The sequence below is a fragment of the Perognathus longimembris genome, chromosome 22, assembly GCF_023159225.1.
Source record: "Perognathus longimembris pacificus isolate PPM17 chromosome 22, ASM2315922v1, whole genome shotgun sequence".
Taxonomy (NCBI): Eukaryota; Metazoa; Chordata; class Mammalia; order Rodentia; family Heteromyidae; genus Perognathus; species Perognathus longimembris.
In genome coordinates this window covers 23,707,006-23,731,659 of record NC_063182.1, presented here as the reverse complement: position 1 = coordinate 23,731,659, position 24,654 = coordinate 23,707,006, and the positions used below count along the sequence as shown (strand labels likewise).

The 24,654-nt window shown below is 34.5% G+C and overlaps 1 protein-coding gene and 1 long non-coding RNA gene across 8 annotated transcripts in view; one reads left to right on the top strand and one right to left on the bottom strand.

Annotated features, from left to right (window-relative positions):
• Window positions 1-24,654, top strand: part of Fam172a (family with sequence similarity 172 member A) — a 365,442-nt gene that overhangs the window by 107,960 nt on the left and 232,828 nt on the right. The window lies entirely within an intron of this gene.
• LOC125339798 lies at window positions 9,481-23,053 on the bottom strand. The gene is made up of 3 exons (XR_007208622.1): window positions 23,043-23,053; window positions 21,983-21,988; window positions 9,481-9,784 (listed from the first exon to the last, which is right to left on the bottom strand). It is a non-coding gene; the product is annotated as an uncharacterized LOC125339798 (long non-coding RNA).

Genomic DNA, 24,654 nt, shown 5'->3' with positions numbered 1-24,654 from the left:
CCTTAGACTTTGTTCATTGAATGCTGGTAGCATCCCTTGGTTTTAACAGTATATTTCTACTCATTTCTAAGTATTCTCTGGGAGGGACAAGAATACCTGTAAATGAAAAACACTACACAGCACCACTGTGTAAATAGTTGTCTGTGATTTCTTATATCTAGATTATTTTAAATTTCACACAAATAGTGGAATTGGACAGCATCTGTGTGTGTGTGTGTGAGAGAGAGAGAGAGAGAGAGTCCTGAAGCTTGAACTCAATGCCTAGGCATTGTCCCTGAGCCTTTTTTGCACAAGTCCTCTACCACTTGAGCCACAGCTCCACTTTGAGCTTTTTGGTAGTTAATTGGAGGCAAAAGTCTGTCCACGCTGGCTTCAAAAGATGATCCTCAGAGTAGCTAGAATTACTAATATGAGTCAGCGGCACCTGGCTTGGACAACATCATTAAACCATATTAGAGAACACTGACATATTGTGGTAGAGGTATAAATTAACCTTAATCACTTGGAAAACTAGAAGTATCTGTTAAAATTAATGCATACACCTGTGGCACACATTTCCATTTCTAAATAATAAAAGTTTATGTAACTAGTGCTCTGCCACTTGAGCCACAGTGCCACTTCTGGCTATTTCTGAATAGTTATTGGAGATATGAGTATCATGGGCTTTTCTGCAAGGACTGGCTTTGAACTGCAATCCTCAGATCTCAGCCTACTGAATAGCTAGGATTATAAGTGTGAGTCACTGGCGCCTGGCAAAAAATGTATTCTTGATTTTACTTCTTGAACAAGTATTGGTGCCTAGTCTGCTTATTTAGATTATATATTTTCAAATATTAGAGGATTTAATGTGTTATATTCACATTATAATACAGACAAGACATACTTTTATGTCTTTACGACTTTTTGGGTTTTTTTTTACTATGTTTTATGTTTTTACTACTTTTTATTTTTTACTTTTTACTTTTATGTCTGCTTTTAAAAATACCATTGACATTTTCCCATCACTTTTTTTTTAATGGTACTGGTACTGGAGTTTGATTACTGGGACTTGTGCTTGATACTCTTCTACTGGAGTCATAACCCTCAGTTGTTTTGCACTGCTCGGGTCCAGCCTGAGACTACAATCCTCCTACATATGCCTATCACTCAGCTGAGAGTATAGAGGCAAGCCATTATATCTGGTTTGTTGTTGAGATAAAATCTCCCTACTTTTTATTTAGGTGGGCCTTAAGTGGAGATTTTCCCCATTTCTGCCTTCTGAGTTGTTGATGTGTCTCACCACATCTGGCCCTCCAATACTTTTCTTAACTCTAGACCAAAGTGATTAACAAATCTTTGGTTTGTATTGGTTCTCAAATTTCTATAATACAAATACTCCTGTGTAACTGGTTGCAACATACTAATATGTAATATCACTGAAAAAGGAAGGAAAAGATGTGTAGTATTTCCTATTGTGTAATATTTCCACTCTATAGATACAATAGACAGAGGCAACTTTAATAGCATAGGTAATAGTAAAATGACTAGAAAATGATAGGTATAGAGTTTGTTTTAAATATATTTGTTTTATAAAGTAGTATAATTACATTTTGAATAATTTTTTTAACAGTTGACTCAGAAACGTACTGAGTTAATAGTCTTTGAACCTGAATGAGGTAGCTCCCGTACTCTTGTACATCATTGTTTTTACAAAGTAGGTGCATGGTAGTGCTATTCACATAGCTAAAATGGAAGATATCTCAATACCCATTCATTGTGCAATGGTAATTCTGATTATCTCATCATTACCATTCTTAATTATTCTAGATCTTCTTCTTCATTCTAATTATAAATTCTAGCTATTCTAAAGTTATACACTAGAAAATTTTACAGCAGTAAAAACAAACTTACAGCCACATGTAGCAAGGTGAATGTACCTCTCAAACTTGTTGAATAAAGGAACCATTCATGAAGAGTGCAGACTGATTTCATTTATATGAAGTTCAAAACAAACAAAACTATTGTCTTAGAAATCATGACTGAGTTTATATTTTTATGATGGTACCTTCCAAGAGTATTGTTTAAAATGTGATTGCTGGCTGGGAATATGGCTTAGTGGCAAGAGTGCTTGCCTCGTACACATAAAGCCCTGGGTTCGATTCCCCATCACCACATATATAGAAAATGGCCAGAAGTGGCGCTGTGGCTCAAGTGGTAGAGTGCTAGCTAGAACTCTACCACTTGAGCAAAAAGAAGCTAGGGACAGTGCTCAGACCCTGAGTCCAAGGCCCAGGACTGGCAAAAAAAAAAACACCAAAACAAAACAAAATGTGATTGCTAAACATTGAGATTCTACCTCACAACAGATGGAATGGCTTGTTATCAAGAAAACTAACAAGAACAAATGCTGGCTGGGATGTGGCCAAAAAGGAGCACTACTATACTGTTGGTGGGAATGTAAACTAGTTCCACCACTCTGGAAAGCAGTCTGGAGGTTCCTCAAAAGATGAACATAGAGCTCCCCTATAACCCAGCAATCCCACTCTTGGCCATTTATCCAATTGACCACAAACCAGGCCACGCTAAAGCCTCCAGCACACAACCATGTTTATTGTAGCATTATTTGCCATAGCCAAGAATCAACCCAGATATCCCTCAGTGGATGAATGAATCAAGGACATATGGTACCTATACATAATGGAATTCTGTGCTTCCATCAGAAAGAATGACATTGCTGTATTCATAAGGAAATGAAAATACTTGGAAAAAAATCATATTATACAAGAAATGTATCCAATGCCTAACGTATGAAACTGTAACCTCTCTGTACATCAGTTTGATAATAAAAATTTGAAAAAAAATCATATTAAGTAAGCCAGACCCAAAGAAACATAACTTGCATGGTTTCTCTCATTTGTAATAATTAGAATGTGCCTATAAATCTACAAGTAAACCAAGAGGATAGTGAAAGACAAAAAAAAATTACACTTGGACATGATTAAACAGCAGTCTAAACATTCACATACTGAGACCAAAAGAGGATATTCTGGGGAGTGGATCACAGGGCCTCAAAATCTATGTGCACATGATCATACAAAATGATGCTTATCAAAAAGAACTCCAAGAAATGGAAACAAGAGGTTTTCATTGTACTTTTTGTGTCTTTTTCTGTTTACCCTTTGTCACTGTGTTTGATTTCTGTACCTTTTGTCTTATATGTAAATTTATCTGATTGGGGTAGGAGTAGGGGAAGTGCAGAAATGGTGGAACAAATGGTGAACTAATTCAGCAGTGATACTCAGTAGACACTATGTTGGAGATGAACAATAGGACTTGTGGGGGAAGACATTCAGGAAGGGAAAACCTGGGAGAAAAGGAGGGAAGAGGTAACACTGTTCAAAAAGAAATGTACTCATTACCTGACTTAAGTAACTGTAACCCCTTTGTACATCACTTACAATACAATTTTCTTACAAAAGTGTGACTGCTGTTCCACATGTTGCCTATAAAAAGATTCTAAGTTGTACACTTAGTAACTGTGCTTTTCTATATGTATATAATATTGTAATAAAGAGTCCACTAAAAATATTGACCAAATTGAAAAATGTGTATGGGAAGTAGATATTAGTGTGTTGGCTATATTTGAGATACAACTGCTGAGATACAGTCAAAACACACTCCTAGTTGTCACAACGAATTAAGTTTTCTCTTTTGTATGTATTATGTGCTTTAACTGAAACACTAACCATTCCTTGAACTCTGCTGGTACTCTTACATGGCCTCTGTTCTTCTCTCACTCATTAGCCTCAGATGTTAATCTCAGGGATTTTGTAACTTCTATCTGAAAGCCTTCATCCTAAACTCTACCTATTAGCATTTCTTAATATTCATTTTTAAATATAGTATGTTTTTATTTCAGTAAGAGCAGTGTATCCTTCCCGATGTAAATTTTAAAGATTCATGTGAAAGTGGTTAGATATCAGTTTCTGAGGTCAGCATTATATCACAGAGTGAAGGTGCTATTTATCTGTTTGCTGGAGAGTTAGGATGCTGTCCCAGACTTTGACTGTCATATCAAGTACAACTTCTAGATTCTTGTACTACTAGTTATTCCCAATGTCCATATTGTAACTACTCAGTACAAGCTCTTGTAAAAATGTGTTGTCATCTGCCTATTATCAATCACATTTGAAATAATTTTGAATTCATTGAACGTATGGACAGTAGAAAATTTCACATCCCTTTTATAGTGAGAGGTCTTGTAGGGTACATGTATGTATGATCATATCATGGTCAAACATGATTCCAGAGACAATGTATTAATTATAATATAATATGTTGTACTATATAATGTGTGTACATTATTAAATATAATTATTACTAATTATGTGTTTGATACTTCTGAATTTAAGATTGCTTATTAAAAGTATGGGGATCATAACATAGTTGTCTTATTTGGGGGAAGGGACAAGAAAGAGCGGTAGAGAGTGTGAATATGATGAAATTAAATTCTCTGCATATGTGCAAATACCACAACAAAACCTTTGAACTGTACAATTATATATATACACTAATTTTTTAATCCCAACTTTAATTTGAATCTAGATTATATTGATGAGTTATTTCCTATCTAGTCATGTGAAAATCATAACACTGCTGATGAGTGAAAATCAGGCTGAGCCAGTTGATGTCTGTAAAATGGTGATAGTGTCCCTCAGTACTTGCCAGATCTCATATGAACATCCTCCAACTATGTTCAAGCCCAGTTTAAGTGTGTATGTTAAGTGGCTTAGAACTGCTGACTGCCATCTTGAATAGAATTACAGTTCTTTAAGCAATGCATTACTATAGTTCTTTGACATGAAAAAGCGAACAGTTTTATTTTCCTAAGGAATGTGCATTCCTTATATACGCTATGCTTCTGGTGTTGTCACTCTTGTTTTTACTAGTCTCTCTTGCTTTTCAGAATTTTAGATTTTTACAGTGTAAAGGTTATAGGCAAATAGCCAGCTGTCATATTCTTGAGGTCAAATACAACTACCATATATGAGATGCACTGTTTTGGCTTCAGATTACTTGCCAGATTGCTAAGCAGATGTTCTAGGCTATAATGCAGGAAACTGGGACTCTCGGAAACATTCCCTGAGAGTCGTTTTTGACATCTCTGAATCATTTATTTAAAGGTAATTAGTTCTAGTAAAATGAAAATGCATTGATAGGAAAAGAAAAGAATTATTTTAAAGTGTTTACAAGTTATGCCATGATTATAAAGTTTATACTGTATATATGTAGAATGGTAGAAAATTGCTTTAATGTGGGCATTCATTACAACCAAACACTTTCAACTTTTTAAAATTTGGATAGTATTAAAAAGACAGATAGATAGATAGATAGATAGATAGATAGATAGATAGATAGATAGATAGGGCTGATTACTGGGCATCTGTTACCTTGAGAAGTGTAAAAGCTTTTCATATTTATACAAAATTATGTTTAGTAAGCTACAAGAATATTATTTTTCCCTGAAATATACCAGCACATGTCTTGGTATTTTTTCCATACACTCCATTAATAGTTTTCTATAGTTTCTGTAATTTTTGATATTAAAAACTTCCCAGTCAAATTTAGAACATTTTGTAAGAGACTTCTAAATATGTAGGGTTTTTTTTTGTCCTATGTATCTGTCATTAATATGCCAGTGGCAGAAAGATAGATATTTAATTCAGATTTTTTTCTTCAATTTTTTAAGTAGTTGTACAAAGGAGTTACCATTTAGCAAAGTTGTGTGTGTGTGTGTGTGTGTATGTGTGTGTGTGTGTGTGTGTGTGTGTGTATTTTGTGCTGGTCCTGGGGCTTGAACTTCTGGCCAGGGTAGTGGTCCTGAGCTTTTGTGCTCAATGCTAGAACTCTACTACTTGAGCCATAGCTCCATTTATGGCTTTTGTTTTTCTTCTGGTTAATTGGAGATAATATTCTCACAGACTTTTCCTGCCTGAGTGGGCTTCAAACCATGATCCTCAGACCTCAGCCTCCTGAGTAGCTAGGATTACAGACATGAGTCATTGGCACCTGGCTTAACAAAGCAGTTTGTGAATATGATATATTTCTTCTTATCTAAATATAGGTTCATATATATGCCCATTTATATTTATTTTTAAAATATATAGATATTAAAGAAGCTACATACTTTGTGTTTATATCAGTATTTTACTTATTATATGCAGTATGCTTTGTAGAGAGGTATTTTACACAAAAATGTGATAAAACCGTATCTTGTTACTGGGACAATTCTTAGGCCACCGTATTTTAAAGAAAGTAAGAGCAAATAGTAAGAATAAGCATCTATATCTCATTTATATTTGCCTATGGATGAATTTGACTTTAAGTTAATGTAGGTTCAATGGACATTCAGATTACTCATCACAAACACTCAGACAAACTAATGAAGTCTGTAAAAAAAAAAAAAATCAAACTCCAAAATTGCCTCTGTTCTTTCCCCTTAAACAATTATTTCATATTTCTCATTTTATATTTTAAATGAATAGCATTACAATGAGAATGATGCAAAAGACCAACCTCAGCATTTCTTCCACATTTATAGAACAGTAATCATCAGGGTGCTAGTTCTCAATATATATCACATTTCTTAGCCTAACTGCTTATTTCTGGTTAACTTTTCTTTGCTTCCCACTCATGCTACATTACTATAGTTTAATACAACAAAATGAAGGAACTGTCAATTTTAAAATGAAACTGGTGAATTACTGTGTCTTCAGATAATTTAATGACTTTTATAAATACACCCTTATTTGAGTAATTCATAGTCAACTATGAATTCCTGTTTCTCTTTTTTTCCATTTTGTCTACTCCCACTCTCTTACATATGCATATACATATATAGATAGATCTATACAGCTAATTCTATACGTAAATATACATAGATATATACACATGTGTATCTATATATTTATATATGTTGTAACTCATAATACTATATATATATGTTGTAAGTCACTGTTTTTGTCACTCTAAGATGCACCTTTTCTTTATATATTAATACCTTAAATTGAATGCCAATATCTTTTCTCCACCCCAGTTTTGGTGGAGTAATTAGTGGCAAAATAGAGAGTAGAGATGGGCATATTATCTTTTTAACTAATTTGTAATAAGTGGAATAATATGAGGGGTCTGTCAGCTATACCTGCTAGCTGCTATATCACGTAAGAGTAAGGCAGACTTCTTAGTAGGTGTTCTATATGAAGCCTTTGTTTCTGAGGAGCAGAGACTTTCTTTTTCATAGGCAGCTGGCTATTAAGGGCCACAACAGCATTTTACCATTCAGAGATCATTCCTTCAGTGAGGAAAAATGAGCAAGGAGCAAAAGCAAAGAGTTATGTGCATATTAAGTGAAGGATTAAGTGTTTCCCCAAACTCATGAAATCAAGGTCTATAATTCAGATCTTATTCCAGAGACCAGCCCTCTATCCTTCATCCTTTATGCTTTTCCAAATTCTCACAACAAGAGTTAATGATGTTTTCAAAATACAGATTCTCAGATCTACACTCCTTCCTATAGAGGCATATTTGTTTTGTAATCCCTCTCTCTAGGCTCTTTTGCCTCATCTGTCTACTACTTTTAGATTTCTGTATGATTTTCTACCGTGTGTGTGTGTGTGTGTGTGTGTGTGTGTGTGTGTGTGTGTGTGTGTGTTTAAGAAGTAGGTCCTTTTCTGGTATATTCCAGACTTTGCCTTTATTTGGTGATGAGCCTTTTCTTTTGAATGACCTAAATCCCAGTTGAACCTCCTGTGTTTTCTTGCCCTATCTTTGCTGATGTTGTCCTGCTCAGTTCCTTTGGGCTAAGTTTGACCTCATTTTGACCTTCCTACTGTCTATACACCTCACCTACAATTATTCTGCTATACAACTTTCTCCCACATGGGCTAAGAAAATCCACTTGTATCAGAAGCTTATTAGGATAGAGAAGGAGACAGAGAAAGAGAGGAGAAAGAAAAGTCACTTTATTCAAATGATATGACAGTATCCTCATTTGATCCACCTACTGTGCCATAGGATTGGCTTCTTTTTTGAATAATTAGCTTTCAAGAAACCCACATTTGCATTTTATCACATCTGCCATAGCCCATCTGGATTGAACCATCATTTCATTGTGAAATTTTCAGTGTAGTTTGCTCTATGAAGTGTCTAGGTAAAGGCACAAGAATTAGTAAAATACTCTTAATTCCTTTACTATGGAAGTTGATATATGCCATATTTGCCAGAGTATAAAACATTAAAATTTATTTAAGAATTGGAAATTTACTGTCTGAGGCAGGAGAAAAAATCTTGTCTGTTCATGAAGCATGCATGCATAGCCAGGCAAATGGAAGTTGTCTTCAGTGTATTGCATTTTATATTTTTGTGGCTGTGATTTAAAACAGCATCATAAAGGTATGCTTACTGAGGAGGTTAGTGTTTTCCACTTAGATAATCACAAAACTGATAGTGTAACAAAGGAAGAAAGTAAGGATAGTTTTAAGTCAGAAAAGCTGGTCTTTAATACTGAAAAACATTTGTCAGTGAAACAGAGGATTTGGGCTCCTTTCTGAACTTAGTTTTTATTTGAGATTCTTTTTCTCACTAACTATATCAGAGATGTATTTTTCTTTTTAGGCAAGAGTTTTAGCCTTTTTCTTATACTCAGTTTATTCATTAGTTTACAAATATGTATTGAACATCTGGCTGCACTGAGGGAGATAAAGGAGGGAGATGAGTTGCAAATTGGTGGTCACCAGTCACTGAAACTCTGCTAAGAAATAGGGATGCATCATTGAATATACAGAAATCCCTGCTTTTGTGAGACTTAGCATTCTGCTGGCATTATCCTAAGGGAAGGGGTGTGTGTGTGTGTGTGTGTGTGTGTGTGTGTGCGTGCACGTGCACGCATGTACACACTTATGCATGTGCTGGTCCTGGGGCTTGAACTAAGGGCCTTGGCACTTTCCCTGAACTTTTTTTTTTTTTTTTTTTTGTTCAGAACTAATATTCTACCACTGGAGCCACAGCTCTACTTTTTGCATTTTGATGGTTAATTGGAGATAAGAATCTTACAGACTTTCATCTTCAGGCTATATTCAAACTTTGAACCACCATTCTTACCATCTCAGCTTCCTGAGTACCTAGCATTACAGGTTTGAGCCACCAGTACCTAGCAGAAGTACTTTTTAAGTATGATATTGTATAAAAGTTTGAAAGCTGCTTCTTTCTGTTCCTTTCTTTTTTTCTTTTCTTTTTTTTTTTTGGCCAGTCCTGGGCCTTGGACTCAGGGCCTGAGCACTGTCCCTGGCTTCTTCCCGCTCAAGGCTAGCACTCTGCCACTTGAGCCACAGCGCTGCTTCTGGCCGTTTTCTGTATATGTGGTGCTGGGGAATCGAACCTAGGGCCTCGTGTATCCAAGGCAGGCACTCTTGCCACTAGGCTATATCCCCAGCCCCTATTTTCTATTTATTGATAAGGTGATGAGTGGGGAGGTGGCTACAGTTACATTAAAAAAGGAATGATTATATTTGCTTTTAAACAGTGTTACTCCATCCCTCATTTTCTTCTGCTCAACCCTCTATATGCTCCCCCCAGTTGTAAGATTGATAACCTATTGTCAAGTGAGTGTCACTCTTGCATTAGTTTGTCCTTTGACCTACTGTTTCTGTGATTCCCTTTCCCTTCTCCTGGTCAAATAATCTTATATACAAGACACAAGGTACATAAAATTAAGAGATATGAAAGAAAGAAAACACAAATTATAAAACTATGTACAGGACATAATGAGAACCTCTTGTTTCCATATCTTGGAGTTCATGTTGATATACTTCATTATATATGGTCCTGTGTATTAAGCAGTTGGGTTGTTGAGGTCCCCTGGTAAGAATATCATAGACATATTTTAGTTCTTACAAATGAGGGGAACTATGTAACCTACTTTTCTTTGGGTTTGGCTTACTTCACTTAATATAATTTTTTCCAAGTCTTTCCATTTCCTTACAAATGGGACAATGTCATTCTTTCTGATGGAGACACAGAACTCATATACATACATACATACATACATACATACATACATACATACATACATCTATATACCACATCTTCTTGATCCATACTGAGAGGCATCTTGGTTGGTTCCATATCTTGGCTAAATAATGCTGTAATGAACAGGGTTGTATTGGTAACTTTATTATGGCCTTGTTTGTGGTCATTTGGGTAAATGCCCAGAAGTGAGATTGCTAGATCATAGAGGAGCTCTATGTTTAGTCTTTTGGGGAGCCTCCATACTGAGAAAGCTGCTTCTTGAAATACTAATGATGATATTTTAATATCGCATGACATAGCAGTCACATGCTAGACTTGATTCCTTCAAGTAAGGGAGCATGCAGAAACTGTTTGGTCCTCTTTGGCATTGTGCTTAAAAGTGACGTATTGTCACTTATCATCATCCTATCAGAGAAGTCACAGATAAACCCAGATTCCAGAAAGAGGGTTTTTGAGCTTTCATCTTGATGGGAAGGGTATAAGAGATTTTATGACCATCATTTAACATGCAAGAGACACCGGTTAACCAGCTACTAGAGTTTTTGTTTGTCCTCCAGAGGTTCATGATTCTGAACCATGGGCTCTGTGTGGCAGTGTTGGGAGGCCTAGTGAGGTGATTGGACAATGGGGCCTCATCCTGATTAATAGATTAATACTAACTTCTGTGAGGTTTAGTTCTTTTAGGTACCAGGTTGGGTACTAGATTTGTTCTCAAGTAAAGCCAACTTCACATGTTCAGTCATTTTCTTTGTGACACAGGCCAGGTGTCATCTTACCAAAAGCCAAACATCGGGCATTTGGTCTTACACTTTCAGCTTTCAAAAGAGTGAGCTAACTAAGCAATACAAAATGGATAAAAGGATTAGCTACATGACTTGGGAATTTCCTTTAGTTGCTTGAACCCAGGTACTCTAAATTAATCCATCTTAATGTGTCAGGGGGAATGTGAGCATATTTTACAGGAACATAGGAACTAGGGAAATAATGGGCTGCCTTTATTGTTTACCCAGTCTAATGGCTGCATATGCTGTTTACTACAGATTTAATTTGGATATTTTAAATAAAATTGTATGTTACTCATTCTCCAGGGCCATTAAGATAGTTCCTTTTAGTCTTAGACTGGTACAATACTGTGTGTACCTGACAAATTAAGGGAGAATTAGCAAATTACTATGTCACGTAAGGTTTTCTTCTGAACATCAGATGTCTTACTGGGACTTAATTGTGTCTATATTGTCCTCTTATGAGCAAAAGGTTCAAATAAACAAAACAGTTGGTAATATTCTAAATTTTACTTTCAGTGGGACAAGTCCCTTTTAGACAGTCTTTCTTTTAATAAGTATACCTTCTGAAAAATTTAGAAATTCCTTGTTATTGCTGGTGTGATTGATCAGCGTAATCTAGTGGTAAGCATTCAGGAGGAGGATTCAGAGTCATTTTACATTTGACATCATCCAGAATCTGCATTTATTTTAATCTCACCAACTGTAGGGTTGATCATGTGCATGTGTGATGATCAATGAATTTCTGTCAGTGAGCTAAAGTAGACTAGGGAAAGCAGAGGTCTTCTCAGAGGCTTGTAGTAATTTCATGGTGTTGCATGCCCAGTATTTTGTTATAAGTACCTTGTTCTCTCCCCCTTTACCTCCATATCCTCAAGCTAAAACCTCAAGCTAAATTCTCTACGTTCACTTAACAACTCTTTGAGCACTTGATAATGTTTGGGGGATCTACTCACTTCTATTTGTTTTTTACTTGCAGGTTGTATTCTCACCATTTGATTCTCTTGATTGCCTTTCTCAATGCCTTCTTCTGTCATCTTGAAAACATTTGTTGGTAATATATATTGGCAAATAAAGCCAATTATTGGTTCACGGGAACTCCCAACTCTGAGAGTGTTAAAAGCTGTTTTAATCATTACAGATTGGCACTCTCTACCATTCTCTCTCGTGAAGCAAGATCCAAATGACCTATATCTCCATTTTCATTAAGAAGATTCACATTCATTTGTCTGGTTATCCATATACAGTATCACTTCTCCAGGGACTACAAGAAGCAGTGGCATATGGTAGATACAAGTTGGGTATTAAATCCTGAATTTACTAAATTTAACTGGTTGTCGTTTTCTCCTTTCCTTCCTCCACTTCTCCCTTTTTCCTGTTTGCCCCTTCCCCCAAGGATTTGTTAGTATTTCTAATGATCTATGAAGGCACATTAACTGTTACATTGCTCCAAGTAGACAATCCAGGGTCACCTCACATACACTGTATCCAAATAGTCTATTTAGTTTCTGTACTTGAGAGTAGCCATATACGTCTTCCCAAATGGTTAAACTTTCCAAGAAAACAGATTGGATAATGGACCTTTATTACTCAAAACTGCCTAGCCTTTTTTATTCATTTTCTATCCTGTTTGGATCTCTCTCCCTTTTACTTACATTGTTGCATAACTTTCGGTGTATTTTCTTATGGATATATACTACACATAAAAACTTCTATTGCAAAACTTAAAAAATAACTTCTAGAACATTTGGGTTACATTTGAAGGATGCACTTGTATGCATTCAGATATGTAATTATGTACTTTTTTTTTTTTTTTTTTTTTTGGCCAGTCCTGGGCCTTGGACTCAGGGCCTGAGCACCATCCCTGGCTTCTTCCCGCTCAAAGCCAGCACTCTGCCACCTGAGCCACAGAGCCCCTTCTGGCCGTTTTCCATATATGTGGTGCTGGGGAATCGAACCGAGAGCTTCATGTGTAGGAGGCAAGCACTCTTGCCACTAGGCCATATTCCCAGCCCCGTAATTATGTACTTTTAAAAAATTACTTGGAAATGCTGAAAGGCAAAAAATATTACTTAAAATTCTTGTTTAAAACAATGAAAAAGAAAGTCTGTGGGTATGGCTTTAGTGGTTGAACTCTTTTTTTTTTTTTTTTTTTTTTTGGCCAGTCCTGGGCCTTGGACTCAGGGCCTGAGCACTGTCCCTGGCTTCTTCCTGCTCAAGGCTAGCACTCTGCCACTTGAGCCACAGCGCCGCTTCTGGCTGTTTTCTGTATATGTGGTGCTGGGGAATCGAACCTAGGGCCTCGTGTATCCGAGGCAGGCACTCTTGCCACTAGGCTATATCCCCAGCCCCCTGGTTGAACTCTTGACTAATATGTTTGAGCCCTTGGTTCAGACCCTAGCACATCATATGCATATACATACATGTAAACATACTATATAGATGTAGTATTTATACTCTCTCTGTATGTGTGCATATATATACCCATATGTATATATTTCACCATACCCCTAATTTCACCATAACCCTTAATCCATGCTAGATGCCAGAAGTATCTTGATTAATAATATGATAAACATCTTTCCAATTTTCTGCTTTATGTGTGCATATATTCATGAATGTGTATATTTCTTATTCCATGAAGCAAAATCATGATTGTTGTGCATTTCCACTTACATAGAAATCAGTGTTGCCATCCCTCAGGTATCTCATCTGTAAAGGAGAGATGACAATAGCTGGAACTCTAAGCTCATTGAGAATGAACATAGTCCATGTAAATCCTTGAAGGCACAGACCTGAGATAATCAGCTCTCAGTGCTACTCTATTTAACACTTTCCAGAGCCAGAGAATTCTAAGTAAAAGTTTTCAACTAGCCTTTTACTTTTCTTTTTCTTTTTCTTTGTTTCTCTTTTTTCTTTCCTTTTTTTTTTTTCTTGTTCCCCAGTCATGGGGCTTGTCCCTGAAAGTGCCTGGGCACTGTCCCTGAGCTTTTCACCACAGCACCATTTCTGGTTTTCTATTAGTTGATTCAAGAGAAGAGTCTCATGGACTTTCCTGCCAGGGCTGGCTTTGAACCACTATTCTCAGATCTCAGCCTCCTGAGTAGCTAGGATTACAGGTGTGAGCCACCCAAGGTGGCCTCTTCCTCCTCCTCCTGCTCCTGCTCCTCCTCCTACTCCCCTCCCCTCCCCCTTCTTGATTTGTGTGCACACTAATCATGGTACTTGAACACAGAGCCTGGCCTTAGCTTTTTAAAAAAAATTAATTGATTGATTGAGAAAACAGTGGTGTTATCAATATTATCACATGGGGAAGGTGAAATTTTATTTTGGTATGTACAATGATAAATTTAGTGTTGATTGGTTTGTTTGAGAAAACAGATACCCAAGCAAGAGCTTTTCTGTATGTATTTAGGAATGAGGAAATGATTCTCAGATATGAAATTGGGAACTGACTGTCTATGTGTCATTAAGCTAAAGCCATAAATGTGGCTGACAAGAGAATAGACAGAGAGGACATCACAAGGCTGAGGGTAACCTCTTAAAAAGCAACCATATTTCTGAACTGGGAAAGTGATGGCAAATAAATGAAGCACATTTTTTACATTGATGAAAGAAGTAAAAATATATTTTTCCTTTATTAGTGATCACATAGTACACATCATAGTCATTCATAGTTGATGAATGAATAAAATAAAACATTTATTTATTTAGTACATGAACAGAGTCATTATGAAGTACCAGAAAAATTACTGCACTTGTCTGGCTCCTAGTTACTCCTCTGTTTCTTAATATCTTTGGTAATTGTGATAAATAACTTCCTTTTCTGAGTCATTTTTCTCCTTTATATGGACCATGATCCTTTACTCAAAGATGGAGAAGCTTTATTGCAATGATGTAATCTAAACCATATTGCACTGCATCAGCTTCACGCAATGTTATTACTGCAGAAGAAAGTTCAGATTAAAATTCATAGTTGACAAACAAGTTTAATGCTGGTTCTAGCTACTATTCTTCTAGAACAAATTACATTTCTGAAGTTTTTTTAAGAAATGGAAATGATATTAATACTGTCTCATGATTTTATTATACCTAATAAGGAGTAAATGAGATGGTATAAAAAGGGAAAGAATACATTTATGTCTTTAATTCTCTACTTCCATGTGTGTTACAAATGCTTGTGGTAATTTTACTTTGGTTTACACTAGCCTTCTTATACTATTTTTTTTATTTTTATACTTTGCTTTGTGGAACTTAATTCTTTCCTCACATTTATTCTTGTTACTTCCTATATTGATCCATGGAAAACATTTGCCATGAATATTTCAAGTAATGAAGACATTTTTAAAATGAATATTTCTTTAGGCTGTGCTCTGAGGGTCCATAGGAAACACCATTATATGAACTATTCCTCTAGTTTGCTGTTGTAACTCAGTCAGGAAAACATACCAGTTAGAAGCTTCTGGGGACTAATCATTTAGGCATCTCATGCACAGATTTCAAAGAAACCAAGACATTATGCACTGAAGTAACAAAATATGACTGTTAATGTTAGCCTAATATATATTCCTACGTTTGCCCTCACCTCACACTTGAAATTCTTTTTAAATACTGTCAGTTTGAAAAGCTATTTAAAATGACTTAATAAACTTGGTAGAGCATAGTTAATGTATAGTATTAGTCACTGTTTTAATACTTTATAAAGATAGATTTCATACTTTCTTTAAATTTAAATGTATGCTTGATGATAGCAGCTTTGCTTTTTATTTGGCATATAACTAAATGCCAAAATGCATTTAAATAGTGTTTCTTAGTTTCTGCTTCTCACTTAGTTATTGTTCTGATAAAATTTTTCTGGTTGATAGTTCACTTCTGCCTGTTTTTTTTAAACTTACATTTTACAGTTCATCATGATAGAAGAAAAGGATAAAGTATACTCACTAACATTTAATGCTCTTATTATTTTGCAAGAATGAATTTGATATATTTTTAAGTCAGAGTTTAGCTATTTAGCCCAGACTGATGCTGACCTTGCCATTATCTTATTTCAGCCTTCCAAATTCAGGGATTACAAGGGTGGTACCATCATGACCAGCTGAGTTAAATTTTTTTTAATTTTTTTATTTTTGAGACAGGATCTTGTTATGTAGCTCCAACTAGCCTGGAACTCGAGGTCCTCAGCATCCCAAGTGCTGGTATTGCAAGTTTTCGCCATTCAATTAGTAGGAGTGGTGGTGGTGGTGGTAGTAGTAGTAGTAGTAGCAGTAGTAGTAGTAGTAGTAAATTTTCAGTACTAGGGTTTGATTTCAGGACTTTGGCTTGCAAGGCTGGTGGTCTATTGTTTGATCCATGTCTCCAGCCCTATATTATCTTATTTTAATCATATGTGGCCTTACTTGTAAAGACAGATAAACAGCTTTTTATCTGCAAAACAGGGGAAACACTTATGTTTCAACTCGACCACATTATGTAAAGGACCAAGCACAACCTCCCATCTTTGGAAGCACTGAACATAGTGAGAATACAATAAAGGAATGGTGTGTTAGAAACAAATGGTGCTTGAAAATAGGTAGATCTCTTTCCTATTATGCTAGTTTCCTTACTTCTCCCTTCTGGAACATTTCTGCATAGAATCCTATCACTATATTGTTATATCTTTTTTCTGTATTGAAATATATCAATATATTGAAATATCTTTTTTCCATATCACCTTTAAAAAAAAAACTCTTAACATTAGTGATACAGAAAAAGACTTCATTATTACATTACATGTGTTTACAATGTATTCCAATCAACTATATCACTATCCCCTTCCTTTGTTGGCCTCTACTCAAAATCATTTAAACTGATTTTATCATTCAAAATTTTTTTTTTGCCAGTCCTGGGCCTTGAACTCAGGGTCTGAGCACTGTCCCTGGCTTTTTTTCTTTTCTTTTTTTGCTCATGGCTTGCACTCTGCCACTTGAGCCACAGCGCCACTTCTGGCCATATTCTATATATGTGGTGCTGGAGAATTGAACCTAGGGCTTCAAGTATACAAGGCAAGCACTCTTGCCACTAGGCCATATTCTGAGCCCCTCATTCAATTTTCATAGTGGCAAACAATCTATTTTATCTTTTTTGGGGGGGGGGGTACTGGGGATTGAACCCAGCACATTGTACTTGATAGGCAAGCACATTGCCACTGAGCTACATCCCAGCCCTCTATTTTATCTTTACTCATCCTCTTTCAAAATGCTTTTCAGAGTTGTTCACCATCTGTTTCTCTTTTACCCTTGTACTTCCCTATCTGCTTCTGAATAGTCTCTTATGTTTTGTGTTCATTTGTGTATATAGGTATATAACTGTCCATGAATATGTATGTCTTTTTGGTCTAGCTTCTACATATGAGGGAAAACCTACATATTTGGTCTCTGAGTTTTGTTTGTCTCTCAGTATGGTGTTTTCCAGTCACATCATTTTCCTGTAGATGACATTTCACTTTTTTCTTTATGGCTGTGTAATATTCCCGTGTGTGTGTGTGTGTGTGTGTGTGTGTGTGTGTGTGTGTGTGTGTGTGTGTGTGTGGCATCTTGTTTCTTCATCTGTTCTTGGGCCACCTCAGTTAATTCAATCATCTAGATATTGGAAACAGTGCTTTAATAATCATAGATAAGTGTCTTTCTGGTATAAGAGTTTACTCTCCTTCAGATATTCAAATCATCTTCTCTTTTAAAGAGGCTATTTGGAAAATCTATTGCTCATATTATTTCAGGGTTTGAGGGAAGGAGTAGAGAGTTAATTAAATTTATAAGATAGCTTCTTCAAGGTAGCTTGTCCTCAAAACCATATTCATGACTGTATTAGTGGTTTTTAGATGATTGGTTTTCATGATATGTTCTGTGTGTGAAGATCACTACTTTTTTTCTTTATTTGTTCATAATTTCCCTAAACCCATAGAAACTTCTTTGAAAGTTTGAATTTGAATCTTTCATTTTTAGAAGAGTTGAACATGAGTTTGGGATCCACCATACTACATCTTTGTGATTTCTAGCCTAACCAAGAAATTTGATCATGAATAGATGACTATATGAGAGTTATCAAGTCTTTGTTTGGGTGTAGAACAACTTGTTCATTATCTGGCATGCACAACTGTCCAACACTGCATTGTACTCAAAAGCAAATGAAAGCATAGACACAAAATATGTATTTATGCCTGTAGTTAGAAAAATGCAACTTGCCTTTGATGTTCTTTACCAGAAATATTTTTAAGTCCACAAGATGGCAGTATTACCTTGTAAAGGTAAAAAAGCCAATGAAGTGCATGATTGCTTGGTTTTCCAGTGCAACTAAAGGAAGTTTCTGACTGCAGCTGAGAAACTCATGATCCTTGATTAAATATGGAAGACAGTGTGGAAGGCAAGAGAACATCTGGGGAGGAAAAGTACTTACTCTGTAAATTATTTAGTAAAAATAGTAACCATGCCACGTGATGCAAAACTTTTTTTCCTACTTTTCTATGTTTATGAATAAGTGACAAATATTAAAACAAGTTTTAGAAGACTCCCTTGGTCTTTACTATATTTGTTCCAGTAGCTACATCATTCATATTTATAACCTAAAAAAAATAAATTGTCAGGGTTCACTTATGAGTCTAATTACCCAGGTATCAGTTCCTTACCTCATTTACTGAGGTACTATGTTATTTCACATATCAGTAAGATTTTTCACAAGCTAAAATAACAATTTAGGTTTAAAAAGTTAACTTTCAACCTTGCTAAGCTTTGTACCCATTTATAGTACAGAGTAGAGTACTGTGACTTAAAGGCAAATTCAGTATCTTATTTTCCAGTCCTTCTACTCACTTCTACATTATTTTCATAATTAGTACTTGTACTCTATATTAGCCAAGGTAACAATTTAAAATGGTACTATTAAACAAAAATTGTAGATTCCCAGACCCAAGTTGGCCACTTTTAAGGACAGGAGATAAAGATATAGCAGACTCATTAGGTTTGGGGTTACTTACTCTGACTTCATTAGAATAAAATATTGCATAGAAAGGGTAGTCTGAACTAGTGGCATTATCAGCTCATTAATGAGAATCTTCTTTGGAGGGAAATTCTTGCTGATTTTTTTAAATACAAAATGATTTTTGAAGTGTTTATTTCACATTCAGAGGCAAGATTTACATGGTTTATTATTAAACTAGTCTTGCATATAATTAATGGATTATTCATACTGCAATAGTTTAATTACATAATCATTGTAATAAATATTCCTCCTTCGTATTTAGCTGTAACATAAAATATTTATAAATTAATATTGTACCAAAAATCACACGTTTTAGTTTGTTTTATAAGCATAAAAGCAAATGTTAGGAAATTGATATGGACTAATCAAAAGGAATTATTCAGTTAATAGCAAAGTTGTCTTGTATGGAAATTTTTTCATGCCATCACGCTACAGATCAAGAATATGAACCTGGGGCAGGGTTAGTACTGAAAGAATCTGGGTTCTCATTCATACATTTCTAAGGAGTTAAGCATTAGGCCAGCAAAACTGACTTAGAATCGGTTTTTCATTCGGCTCATGCTCCAAGCTATTCTCTTGTGCAGATTCTGTCGTTATTGGCTCTAGTATCTGAGGAGGATAAAGTAATGAAGAAAAGTGACAAGGTCACAGAGGTAGAAAAGGAGAAGCCTGCAAGAATAGAGAAGTAGGAGGTTATATCAGTCTTAGTTGTCCATGACCCCTTGCTCTCTATCCTTGATGCTGATAGTTCTGTGAAGACATTTCATAGCACTGGGAAGTAAGAGCATCATAAGTGACTTTTCTCCTGGATAACTGAGAGTTCTGTTCATTAGTTAAAATGCAGAAGGAGGCTGTTCCAGGCCTTTTCACTGTCGACACTTTGCATATGATGAGACTTTTTAGGAAAACAGAGTGTAGGAAATCAGATCAGTGTGCCACATCATCTCTCACCAGCCTGAGAATTAGGACCAGAAAATAATCCAGGTGAAAGGTGTGATTGGGAATAATAACTCCAAAGCAAACCCTAGAGGAAGAAAAAAGATATCTTTGAAAGAATTTTGATAGGGTTACTCAGGATCATACTTAGGGCTGGATACATATTTAAAGATGCGTGTGTGTGTGTGTGTGTGTGTGTGTGTGTGTGTGTGTCAGTGTTTAAAACTACCTTGCTTTACATGAAAAAAAAAGATGGTAGGGCTTTACTAGATTATCTTTGGAAATCATAACTACCTTTAAAGAATAATGTGTTATAATAAATAAGGATGTAAAGAACTTTTATCTCTATCCTTGTGAAGTACTTGAAAGCTGCAGTGAACATTTTACTTAATGTTTTTAATGTGGCATTCAGTGAACAAAGTATACTAGTTTTTCTTTAAACATCTTTCTAGGAAATTTAGCATCTTTGCTTATATGACTGGGAATCAAAGTAAATATCCATTATTGTTAGGTTTGGTTTTATTCTGTTACATTATAAGTATAGTCTGGTTGCAGTCTTATTGTATTTGTTTTACAGGAATTTTTAGGTTAAGGTGATGTAAACTGTATAGTAGAGCTTTAAATCATGAATGAAGTCAAGAAAAGATAGGGCAGAGATTTTACATTTTAAATTATCCATTTTCTGAACCTAAATTATATTTTATATTCTAGAAGTACAAATCTATTCTGGTACTGTTAACCTTTCATTCTGGTCTGGATCCTTATTTTGAACATTTTGGAACAAGTAAATAATTAAAAATGTCAAAATTGATGAGTTTACTACAGAGTATGAAGAGCCAGAGTAAATTAGAATTCTGCTCACTAAGTGCCTTATCTTATTCTACCTGACTCATCAAATGAAAAATTCATCAATTAATCCTCTGACAATAACGATATATACACAAAAATCAATCTGGAATTGATTTTTTTTTAGTCTGAACATGAAAACCAACTCCTGACTTATATAAAATGTGAAATTTCTCTTCATTTTGACTTTATTATTGAGCATAACAGCTGAAGTGTTCATATAATTATTTGTTCTGAGTCAACTATAAAAGTGTGATTGTTTGAGGAGAAAGGGTATATGTGCTGTGGAGATGTGCTGAAGCACAATCTGAGTGAGCTAATAAAGTTGTCAGAAGCATGGAAGAATACAGCTGATAGGAATCCCTAGAAGGCAGCCAGTAGAAGGAGACACCAATCACTAAGCCCTGATGGGAGACCACCCAAGACACTTAACAGTGAGCTGAGTACTGAAAAAGATCAAAGAAAGAGAAGAGTAATGTACAATAACTTAGATCTCAGATGTGGATTTAAAAGAGCATTTTTAGGGCTGTGATTTCTATGGGGTGTGTGTGTGTGTGTGTGTGTGTGTGTGTGTGTGTGTGTGTGTGTGTGTGTGTGTGTTTTGAATCAGTAAATACCATAAACTGTAGAAAGGTGAATCCCTATTTTATCTTATTTCCTTCCTATATAAAATGTATCAGAACACAATAAACATTTCAAATGATTTTATTTAATTCAGTAATTTAATGTAGTCCATCAGAGATTTCTAAAGTAACCTTCTTTCAGGCTCTTTTGTACTTGATCAGTTTCTCTCAAAGTTAGTACCATATATGTGTGTGTATGTATGTATATATATATGCATACATATATATACGTATGTATATATACACACATGCAAATATCTAAAGAGACTAATCACAACCAAATAATAGTAGATTTTGCTTTTTTATATTGGTTTTTGAGTGAGGCTTTGGGAGCAATGTATTCTGGTATATAAACTTCAAATGATTTGTAAGAGCCAAATTTAATTTTAGAATATTCTAAGTCTTCTTACCTGCAAATTAGGTAGAAAAATTTTTTCAAGTTTGTATGCTTGCCATCAGACTGTTAATTTCTGTAATGCAGATTCCACTTTTAATTGTCAAACTGTACAGGAAGTTCTCTGTTGCTACAGACAAGTTAATATTGTTCTAAATGCTGTATGTCAGCACACTTATTTTTCTAGTATACAGTTATGTTAAACAACAATGAGAGGATTCAGGGGAAATGTTGAGCTAGGGAACTCTGTCAGTATTACTTATCTCACAAGTAGTAAATTTTGATGACTCTCTTCTGAATGTGAATTCTTGTAGGAAATGAACATTAAACTGTTTTTATGTTTTATAGATGTACCCAAAAAAAGCTGAACACATATGATTCTAAAGCTATTAGAATTTTTCCCCCTGTCACAATAGCAGTAAGAAAATTGCAATAGAAATGTCTTCTTGAGTGCATAGCATATGAAATAATGTGTTTTTTCCCTGTAGTTTAAAATGTTAACTGTATTTTAGGTTTCATTCTTTGCATATGCCTTGACAATTATGATTGCTTGATTAAAGAAAGAGCTTTTGTGCTAGTTATATGTCACAATACCAAGTACAATGTATCTGAATAGTATTTATAATGTTCTATTTCTGATCAGGTCAGATATGTATGGTGAAAAACTAAAGTATAATAGTATATTGTTAAATTCTTTTGTTACTGAAATATTTGTCCCTTTTGCTTTTCTCCTTCTTTAAAGTAATCTAGGAAAATGTGATTTTTTACCTAAGTAAAGTACCCAACAAAATACCCCATGCATATTAGTTTAAGTATTTTAATTAACTTTTAGAACCATACTACAAAGTATACTACATTATTTAATTGTTTAAAAACATTGATGCATACTTTCTTCAGCATTACAGTCTTGGAATCAGATGCATTTTTCAGGGCCTATGAAGCATTATATAGTTACATAATTACCACTCTTGGGAAATAGATTTCATCGCCAAATAAGTAGTAAAGCATAACTTTTAGATTATAAGCATATCTTTATCTTCTTTGTGTGTCTACAAAGTTGTATTTTGTTTTGTCATTCGATTTTACTGGGATAAATATGTCATATATGAATGAAACTACCATTATGTGTTGCTAGTTAAAGAATATATACAACCAGGATAGCTGACAGCTATGTCAGTATAGTTATAAATATTTGAATATATTATATATAATATAATTATAATAATATAATTACATAATATATTATATATATATTTATATAGTTAATACTTCTCTTTTTGTTTAATCTTTTCCATCACAGGAGATTTGAATAGCTAAAAATTAGTCACTTTCTTATTCACAGATAATTGTCTTTCTTTGAAAATTTTATGTCTTTTCTGATACTTAAAAACATTTTCTACATAATTGTATATGTATATTACCTAGGGTTATATTACTTTTATTCTTAGATCTATATTTTCATTTAGGTAAAGGGACATGTTCTATTTTGATTACTCCACACCAAAAAAATTATTAGTAGGACAGGTAAATGTTAAATGTCTTCAAAAAGATCATTTTAGACATTTGAGAAGAATTTTTATAATTATATCTTCTATAGTTTTTACATACCTATTTTATTTTTAAAATATTGGGCCCTTAATTTATGGTCAACAGGGGTTATAACTTAGGTCATAGGGAAGTAAAAGTTTTGTTGTGGAGTTGAACACAAGACTAAAGGCCATTATTTTAGTAGTCTTAGATATCACACTGGTATAACTAAAATGGTAAAGTAATTACCACATACATTTAAACTTACCATGATAAATAAGCATTCACCTAGAAGGACTACCATTAAAAGAAAACATTGACCATGAAAAGAATGTTAAAATGTTTGCATTTTAAGAAACTTAGCATTTACTAAAATATTTTTGTGATTTTTGATTATTTATACTGTTACTAGGGTGAAAAGCTATCATATTCATGGCACTTGACACTTATTACATTTTATTCTACATTTCTTTTTTGAGACCGAGAATGCAGCATTTATCCGTAAGTCCATTATGCAGATGTGGAAACTGGGGCTTAACATATTTTGTGGAATGCCCATGATGTCATAGTAAAAGGCAAAGATGAAAGTAGAAAACAAATCTTCTGAATCTAAATCTAGTTTATGCCCTTACAATCATCTCATAATTTCCTTTTATGGTTTAAAAGTAAGTGGTTTATGGATTCATAAATATGAGAAGAGAAACATAAAAGCCAAATTTGTATTGGAAGGTAATTGGGATACTTCATTTTTATTATAATTTTAGAAGCTAGGTTTTGTTGGCTGGAATGGCAGATTAAGCAAAAGAATCTTGCTTCTTCCGTTTGTGTCTAAGTTGTCTGATTGTAGTAAGCATGTTTAGTTTGTCTTTTGATTTTTACAAGTTTCTCTTTACCATAAGTAATATAATGAAACATAATGTTGCAAAATATTCTTTCATGTAGGCCACTAAGGAGTATAACATTTGACAAAAGTAACTTTTGTAGAAGTATGATTTTTTTTCAATTCTGGAGTAAAACAAAGAAATAGTACCAATATATTACTTTTTAATTTATATGACTATTGTCTCTGTATCTAAATGAATATTTATTATTACATATTATATTGATATGTTTGGATATTTACAGAAGGTTGCATTTCTATTTATAGAAGATGGCCAATTCTATTCTGATTTTTACAAAAAGAAATTGAATTTGTTTAACCAGAGTAGCTTAAAGAAGTATTGGTAATGATTTTTACCTATTACTAGGCCTAAAGATTGAAACTTAAATTGTAACATAGTGCCACAATATGAGAAGAGATGGAGGAGAACCCCTTGCATGTAAAGGAAGTCATCTTAACTAGAGCCCAGACTATTAGTATCATTTTTTGTATGTTTAATGCTCTTAATTGATAGGCCTGCTAACAGAGTAGACTTGTTTTAAAATACTTGTTTCCATAGTTGTAAGTACCAGACATTTTAAGTGATAT